This window comes from Octodon degus, unplaced genomic scaffold, assembly GCF_000260255.1.
Source record: "Octodon degus isolate 3935 unplaced genomic scaffold, OctDeg1.0 scaffold00079, whole genome shotgun sequence".
NCBI classification, from domain to species: Eukaryota; Metazoa; Chordata; class Mammalia; order Rodentia; family Octodontidae; genus Octodon; species Octodon degus.
Window position 1 is genome coordinate 10,265,404 of NW_004524655.1, and position 9,525 is coordinate 10,274,928.

Genomic DNA, 9,525 nt, shown 5'->3' on the forward strand with positions numbered 1-9,525 from the left:
AGAGAGAGAGAGAGAGAGAGAGAGAGACAGACAGACAGACAGACAGACAGACAGACAGACAGATGCTGGGAAGACAGCTCAGCAGTCTAAGTGCCTGCCTGGCAAGCACAAGGACCAGGGTTCAATCCCCAGTACCAAAAGCTGTGCTGGCTCAATACCAGCCACTGAAATCCGGTGTAGTAGTGCACACCTGTAATCCCAGCATTGAAGAGGCTGAAACAAGAGGATTACTACAAGTCTGAGCTGCGTAGTGAGACACTGCACCAAATAAATAAATTTCAAAAATTTTAAAAAGAAAAAGAAAAAACCCTACATCAATGACTCTCATAAAAACAAAAAATTCAAAACCAAATTTCAGAAAACTGGAACCTGTGGGTTACATCTCCATGCTTGAGCACTTCCCTAGCATGCATGAAGCCCTAGGTTTAATACCCAGTACTTTTCCCCAAACACACAATCAGCAAACAAAAACTGAACTTAAAAATCTAGAAAAACATTTTCCATTTTCAGTCACTTTAACTGGGACACCTGGGCTTGGGTTCCAAGGTACTCCTACAAGTCCTTTCTGATTCTTATTCCTCTATGATCCATGACAGGGTCAACAAGCCACAATCTATAGGCCAAATCCAGAGTATCATGTGTTTTGTACAACCCACAAACTAAGATTATGTTTTGCACTATTGAATGGGGGAAAAAAATCAAGAGGACATTTCATGACATGAAAAACTACATAAAATTAGGAAATGTCATTGAAACTTAGTCACGCTCATTTGCATATTGTCTGCAGCACTTTTATCCTATAGTGACAGTTGATTAGTTACAAAAGAATCCATAAGGCTTGCTTGCAAAAATGAAAATACTGTTGGGGAGATGGCTCAATAGAGCAAGTGCTTCCCTGGCAAGCGCAAGGGCCTGAGTTCAATCCCTGGTTCTACCAAAAAACAAACAAATAAACAACAACAAAAAAAAGCAGTTTGCCTTTGGGCCAGGGAGATAGCTCAGTGGAATAAGTGCTTGCCTGGAAAGCACAAGGTCCTGAGTTTGATCCCTAGTACCACCAAAAAAAAAAAAAAAAAAAACAAACCTAAAATATTTGCTATCTGGTTCTTTATGAAAAAGTTTGTTGATCTTTATTCTATGGATACCTTCCCTCTCTCAGCTAAGTACTTCATTTACCTCAGAAATGCTCATACCACTTCTCTGGTTTAGTTCAGTTTGGTTTTTTGAGCCAGCATCTTGCTATGTAGTGCAGGATGGACTTGAATGCATTATGAAACCAGGCTGAGCTCAACTCACAGCAATCCTCCTGTCCCACCCTCCCAAGGACTCGGATTACAGCCATGCCCACCATGCCCAGCATCACTTCTTTGTTCAAGCCCCAAGTGATTCCTAAAAACTTAAAACTGTCTTTCTCCCACTGTCCAAGCTTTGCCTGTTATGTAGAATCAGGTAAGCAAAATGCTGTATTCTATTATTATGGGGTGTGATCAACAAATATAGCAAAGGATTAATTTTTTAATGTATTACAGTATAAAACACATTGTCATTAATCCACCTCAAAAAACCCCCCTACCTTCAAACATGCTTATTCTATCGTTCTTGACACTTTTTGACGCAACTGTGAAGTTCCCTTTTGAGTGTCTTCGGGTGCACTGTCATGGCAGTATGGATGTCCTGAACTGATTCAAAACATGTATCTTTCATAGTCATCTTTACTTTCTTTTTTATTTTTTATTTATTTATTTACTTATTTATTTTGTAGTACCAGTGATCAAACTCAGGACCTTGTGCTCGCCAGGCAAGCATTTATTCCACTGAGCTGTCACCCTGGCCCCTATTTTGACTTTCAAGGTAAGACATAAGTTGCACAGTGTGAGGTCCAGTGCATAAGGTGGATGAGAACAGGCTGTAATACTTTTGTGACTACAACTGCCAAAAACATTTTGAATCAACTAAGGACATCAGGGACTACTACAAAAAGACACAAAAGAGGACCTATAAAACTGCTTCACAAAGTGGCCACAATGGGTTAAGTGTATTTGGAATGAGGCAATTGTATCTTTTTTTTTCCTTTTTTGGTAAGACAGGTTTTGCTATGCAGTTCAGGCTTATAGCCCAGGCTGGTGATACTCCTACCTCAGTCTCCCCAGTGCATATGCCACCACACCTGGCCACAATGTATCTTTTATGGTCAATTATTTTTTTAATTAATCTAAACATTAAACATATTTTTTAAAATCACACCTTGTATATAGTCAAGAGTCCCAGGAGATGCTGTCCCTATGTGTAAGGGCTGGCTGATGACTTTCTATTCACTTCCAATTTTTCAAAGCAAGTTGGCAAGCTACAAAGGAGAGGGCATATGATATAGACAGAAGGCCAGCAGATAGCTCAGCAGACTAAAGCACCTACTTAGGCAGGTGCAAGACCAGGGTTTGATCCCCAGCTTGCTGTACCAGCCCTGCCCCCGGGGAGCACAGCAATTGAGACTGGGCATGGTGAACATGCCTGTAATCTCAGTGCTTAGGAGGCTTAAAACACGAGTATCACTACAAGACCAATCTGTGTAGTGAGACCTTGTAGACCCTGTACTAAATACATAAAAATAAATTTTAAAAAAGATACAAACAGTGCTATGAACTTAAGCCCTGCACATGTACTGCTCTCCAGAACTGAAGAACTCCAGCAGGTCTTTAATAGAATGGCCTAGACCGGACCGTAGCCTGAGGCATGGGATCTCAGCACCACCTCTCAGGAACCAAATGCAGACGTTTTCATGGGCTTTCTTCAGATTTGACAGCATTTTTAAAAGGCAGCCATGAAGAGCTGGTACTACCGTAGCTCTCTATGATAAGTTTGTGCTGCTGAGGCTAAGAAAGAAGGATCCCTGAGAGCTGGAGGCCAGCCTAGGTTTCAGAATATACCTCAAAAGAATATAACAAGATCAAAAAGTCATGTTATCTTCTCAATAGATGCAGAAAAAGACTAATAAAATCAACATCTATTTGTGATAAAAAAAAAAAAACCCTGAAGAAAATAGGTATACAAGCACCTTATCCAATAAAAGTCATTTATGACAAACCTAATGCCAACATCAAATTAAATGGGAAAACTGAAAGCTTTCTCTCTAAAATCAGGAATAAGACAAGGATTTACACTATCCCTATCCCCATTCATGTTCAATATAGTACTTGAAACTTCGGTCACAGCAATCAGGCAACAGAAAAACAAGTGATCTGTATAGAAGAGGAAGAAGTCGAACTATCATTATTCCCAGACAACATGATTCTTTGAACAGAAGACCCAAAAAATCATACCAAAAAGAAATAACCAATAGGTTGAAGAGGCCACCTACCAAATAGAGGTTTTGTTTTACTAGCTAATCCTTGGACCGCTAGAGTTCTAGAACACATAAATAACCCAAAAAAGTAAAAGGCTCCCAAAACAAAAGAACCAACCAAAAGTGGACAACAGAAATGAACAGACACTTGTCAGAAAAAGAAATACAAGTGATCAATAAATACACGAAAAAAATGTCCAACATCTCTAACCATTAGACAATGAAAACAACACTGAGATTCCATCTTACTCCAGAAAAAGTGACTATCATTAAGAAATCAAAAAACAAATGCTGGCAAGGCTGCAGGGGAAATTAGAACCCTTCTACACACACAATGAAAATGGAAACTAGTACAATCATTGTGAAAATTAGTATAGAGACTATTCAAAAAACTAAAAATAGAAATTCCATTTGATCCAGCTACATTCCACATATATATTTTCTCTAAAGAGCTAAAAGGGGCCGGGGAGATGGCTAGGGGCCGGGGAGATGGTTCAGTGGAATAAGCGCTTCCCTGGCAAGCACAAGGGCCTGAGTTCAATCCCCGGTTCCACAAAAAAAAAAAAAAAAAAAGCTAAAGACATCCTATTACAGACATATACGAATACCCATATTTATAAGAGCACAATTTCACAATAGCTAAATCTTGGAAGCAGCCTATATGTCCACCAATACAAGAAAATAAGGTATTTATATACAACGAAGTACTATTATAAAGAAATATAAAGTTGAGTCATTTGTAGGAAAACAGATGCACCTTGAGACAATAATGTTAAATGAAATAAATCAGAGACACAAGTTTAATATCAAATGGTTTATCTTATATGAGAAGCAGAACATACAAAAGATCATAGGAAACAAGCAGATAGAGCTTTTGCAAATAGGAAGGAAACAGAGATAAGGGAAGGGGGAAGAAGGGAAGGAAAGGAGATGAAAGGAACGTGTTCTATAAGTACTACAAACATACTAATAAAATAAACACTGATAAAAAACCCACAAAGACTCCTAAATAAATTTAGCAAGGTAGTAAGATATATAATCAACACAGAGAAATTAATAACATTCCTAAAAAAAAAAAAATTCCTGTACACTAATGAGTCTGCCAAGAAAAAATTAAGAAACAATACCATTTACAACAGTCTCAAGAAATACTAAATACTTACGAATTAACTTAAACAATGAAGTGAAACACCTCTAGTACTCTGAAAAAGAAGATAAAAGAGGATATCAGAAAAATGCAAAGATATCCCCTGCTCCTAGATAGTACAAAAAATGGTCAAAATAGCCACACCTTCAAAACTAATATATAGATTTTATATGATTCTAATCAAAATACCAGGGGGCCGGGGAGATGGCTCAGTAGAATGAGCACTTGCCTGGCAAGCGCAAGGGCCTGAGTTCAACCCCCGGTTCCACAAAAAAAAAAAAAAAAACCAGTCACATTCCTCACATAACTAAAGGAAACAATTCTAAAATTTACACAAACTAGGAAAGACCCATAATAACAAAGCAATCCTCAACAGTAAAAGCAAACCAGGGCCAGGGAGATGGTTCAGTACAATAAGCGCAAACCAAAGGTATCACAAATCTTGTATTTTGCCTATAATTCCGGTACTTAGGAGACTGACTGTGAATTGGAGGCCAGCCTGGGCAACACAATGAGTTCAAGGCCATCCTGGACTACGTAGCAAGACCCTGTCTCAAAACAATCAACGAACAAGCAATGGATTTCAAATAATATTACAAAGCTACCGCAATTTAAAAAAAAAAGAAAAAAAAACACGGTACTAAAACCTCAGGTAGGGGCTGGGGAGATGGCTCAGTAGAATAAGCCCTTGGCTGGCAAGTGCAAGGGCCTGAGTTCAATCCCCAGTTTCGCAAAAAAATAAATAAATAAATAAAAATAAAACCTCAGGTACCTTCTTCAATCACCTCATCTTTGACAAAGGGGCCCAAAACACATGCTAGAGGAAAGATAGTCTCTTTCAAATGATGCTGGCAAAACTGGCTACTTAGGGCTGGGGAGATGGCTCAGTAAAACAAGCACTTCCCTGGCAAGGGCAAGGAAGGGCCTGAGTTCAATCTCCAGTTCCGCAAAAAAAAAAAAAACTGGCTACGTATATTCAGCAGACTGATTCCTATCTCTCATCCTGTCCTAAAATTCAATAAAAAATAAATCAAATCTCTTGACAACAAAACAGAAGGACTTTTTCAGCTAGAAAATAGGCAGAACTGTTAAAGATACAGGCATAAGCAAAGACATTCTAACCAACCCCAAATGCATAAGAAATGACAGCAAGAATCAACAAATAGGCTTGTATGGAATTAAAAAGCTTTTGCATAGCAAAGAAAATAACCAGAGGAGCGACTGGCCGAGACTGGCCGAGGCTGCGGCTGCGGCGTGGCCCAGAGCCGGGAGGCTTGAGCTCCTCCCGTGGGTACATTAGCAGCTTCGGCATGGGAAGGCCGGCGCGATGAACTGGGTCGGGGGCTCACGGTCCAGGGTTCTCATAAAGCAGGACAAAAGAAAGCAAAAGAATACACTGTCAAAAACTAGATAACGGGGCTGGGGAGATGGCTCAGTGGAATAAGCGCTTCCCTGGCAAGCGCAAGGGCCTGAGTTCAATCCCCGGTTCTGCCAAAAAAAAAACAAAAACAAAAACAAAAACTAGATAACAAGGAAGGATGTGGCTCAGTTCAGTCATCACAGAATATGGACTCATGCAGTATGTTTGAACCTCCATTCTTCAGAACAGAAAACTGTAATTTTCCTCCATCCTTTTCAGCAGAAGTATCTTCTGATAGACATATTCTTAAACCAAATTTCACACCCACAAAAGTGCCTTGTTCTCTGAAGTTTTCACTTGAAAAAAAGCAAAATGACCAGTGCAACACTGTTAACTGTTTGGATTCCTTGGTTTCCAAATTAAGTGAATGTCAAAATGTTCTCAACTCACTACATTTAAGTAGCAAAATTTGGAACATTATTTGAGCACTTAAACAATCCAGGAAATGGAAATACACTTACTACAAGACCTGATACAGTTTTGGATGAAGATTGGAAAAGCATGAATGAAAGGCAGTCTGACCTAATTTTTGCACATCAAGCAGCACAACATATTTGGGGAGAAAATGGAAAAGAAATTTCAAATTTTCTTGAAGATGTGAACCAGCCAACTCATAGTATTCTATCAGAGAATTGTGACTCTTTTGTTGGTCAAAACATGATCAATTTATTAAGTATAGATCAAATGAGGCGGGAAACTTTTAAGAAGCGTGATTATGCTAGTTTAGGAAATGCTTGTATAGTCACTAATTCTGATGAAAATCCTTCCACCAATGGATGTGGTAGGAATATTTTTACAGGTCCACAGTCAGCTTTCACTGATTCTGCTTGTAATGAAACAAGTTGTCCAGAAAACTTACAGCCAATCAAGAACTATCAGAAAGAGCACAACAGAAAACGTGAGAATGATTACCAAGAAAAGATGCTACAGAAAAATAACCAGGAAGATCCGGTGAGCTCTGTGTGTAATAGCCCTATGGAAGAGTTGCATCTTAACCGGTCAGGGAACTTTGGACTTGGCGAGATTATGATGGAAGAAGGAACGTATTCTTTAACATTTAGGCCAACATCTAAGAAAATCTGTAACGGTCTCGATTCTTCGCAGTGCAGTCCGTGCTCCAGCTACTCGCCAAGGCCCACGGACAGCTGCTTCAGTTCCAGTCCAGAGATGCCATCTGATGATGAAGACCAAATATTGCAACAAACTGAAGACTCAAATAAGATATCCACAAAAACCACAGCAACAAGTAATAACTTTTACCTAGAAAGGATGGTGGAACTTTCAGATGATAGGATTGTTAACAACAATGCCAAATATCACAAGCTGAATGAGAAATTTTATCAGTGTTCAATAAAAAATAATGCACATCAAAAAAAAAAAAAAAAGAAAATAACCAACTACTGTGGGCTGAAGAGACAACCTATAGAATGGGAGAAAAGAGAAAAAACTGCCTTTCCCAAAAGAGTTACAAATATCATACATATTACAATGAATATCCATGATATCCATGTTTAAGGCAGCACAACTTCTAATAGTTAAATCTCAAAAGTGGCCTATATGTCCATCAACAGGTGAATGAATGAAGAAAATTTGGTATTTATACATAAAAGAGTACTACTAAAAAAAAAAAAAAAAAAGAGTACTGCTGTTATAAAAAAGGATAAACGTGGATCATTTGTAGGAAAATGGGTAACCATAATGTTCAGTGAAATAAACAGACACACAAGCTTTAATAGCATATAGTTTCTCTTATATGAGAAGCCCAAGATAAAATGAAAAGAAAAATAAAAGATAATAAAAACAAGGAGATCCTGGGAGGCTGTAAACAGGCAGATCACAAGTCCAATCTAGTAGTGAGACCCTGAACACACTGTAGACTATTCCCTAAAAAAAAAATTAAAAAGACAAAATAAAACAGGAAGGGGCTGGGGAGATGGCTCAGTAGGATAAGCGCTTGACTGGCAAATGCAAGGATCTGAGTTCAATCCCGGGTTCCACAAAAAAATAAAATAAAATAAAATAAAACAGGAAGATCAATCTTTGGCAAAGAAGAAAACCAAAAGATAGGGAGAAAAGGGACAGAGATCTTTGGCAAAGAAGAAAACCAAAAGATAGGGAGAAAAGGGACAGAGATCTTTGGCAAAGAAGAAAACCAAAAGATAGGGAGAAAAGGGACAGAGGACAGAAAAAAAAGAAGAATTAAAATGTTATATATGTGTACTAACTGCCTGAAATGAATACAATCATCTGTGACAAACACGTAGTAATAAAAAATTCAAAAAAAGAGAAACAGAACTGGAGCTAGGACAGTTCAGTAGTAGAGCCCTTTTTTTTTTTAATACGAGAAATTAAACTCAGGTACTTACTTGTCAGACAGGCATTGGGCTGCTGAGCTATATGCCCCACCCAGAGCACTTCTTTGGAATGTATGAAACCTTGGGTTCAACCTATAGGAAAGCAAAAACAACAAAAGAAACCTAGAGTGTACCCCTGACCTGAAATCATAGGAAACTATGAAATTCTGATGTTGCAGTATTTTCATCTTTTCCAATTTACAGTGCCAACTCAAGAAGAGAATTTTGGAAATATGCAGATACTTGCTGGGGAGATAGCTCAGCAGCTTAAGTGCCTGCCTGGCAGGTATACGGTCCTGAGTTCAACCCCCAGTACCAATCAATCAATCAATCAATCAATCAGGGCTTGCTGGTTAACTCAGTTGTTTAAGTGCCTGCATGGTCAAACCCAGTAAGGCAAAGGGTACTGTGGTTCAATTCCCAGCTCCACATGCCACACCAGACCCTCCCTTTCAGCAGCCTGAGCCAGCCAAATAGACAAATAAATAATAAAAAATAAAAATTGGCCCTCATGGGAAATACACAGATGCTATTTAATGTCAAGATTTTATCTTATTGTCTACTAGATCCCAGGAAGAGGCAGAATGTATGAAAAAAGTACTCTAGAAGACCTGGCTATGTGAGACCATGTGAGAGTTTGAATTCACCATAAAGGAACTGTGTCCCCACAGCATGGTAGGACTGCTCTAATGTAAGGGCCAGCAGATGTAGCAGCCAGGGTTTGATGATTCCCAGCGTGCCCTGCTGACCTGGGGGGTGCTCCCAGACAACGACTGAGACTGGGCGTGGTGGCACACGCCATTAATCCCAGCTCTTAGGAGGCTGAACACAGACAGATCACTACGAGTCCGATCTATGTATCTGAGACCCTGTACACCCTGTAGACCTTTACTAAAATACAAAAAAAAAAAAGTATTAATGTAGTAGTCCTGAAATGAAACAAATCATTTAATATGCTGTCTGAATCCATAGATGGGACTCCTCAGACAATCTGAGGAGTACTGTATGCAATTCTAGAATAAGACTATAGGAGAGACTAAGCACCAGCCTGTCTCCAATCAAAAAGGCTCTGGTATTAATACAAAGATGAGTCGGCCAGCAAGATAGCTCAGAGAACTAAGTGCCTATTTAGGCAAACCCATGGACAAGGGTTCAATCCCCTGCACATGCTGCATCCTGAGTGTGCTGAGCCAGCCATGGAGACCGAGCATGGTGGTGCATGCCTGTAATCCCAGTGCTGGGGAGGCTGAAAACAGGAGGATCA

General features: G+C 39.2%; 1 protein-coding gene and 1 pseudogene across 1 annotated transcript in view; one reads left to right on the plus strand and one right to left on the minus strand.

The window, feature by feature from the left end:
• The window catches only part of Specc1l (sperm antigen with calponin homology and coiled-coil domains 1 like), a 199,718-nt gene that overhangs the window by 176,514 nt on the left and 13,679 nt on the right, over nucleotides 1–9,525 (minus strand). The window lies entirely within an intron of this gene.
• On the plus strand, nucleotides 6,006–8,884 carry LOC101583409 (annotated as a pseudogene).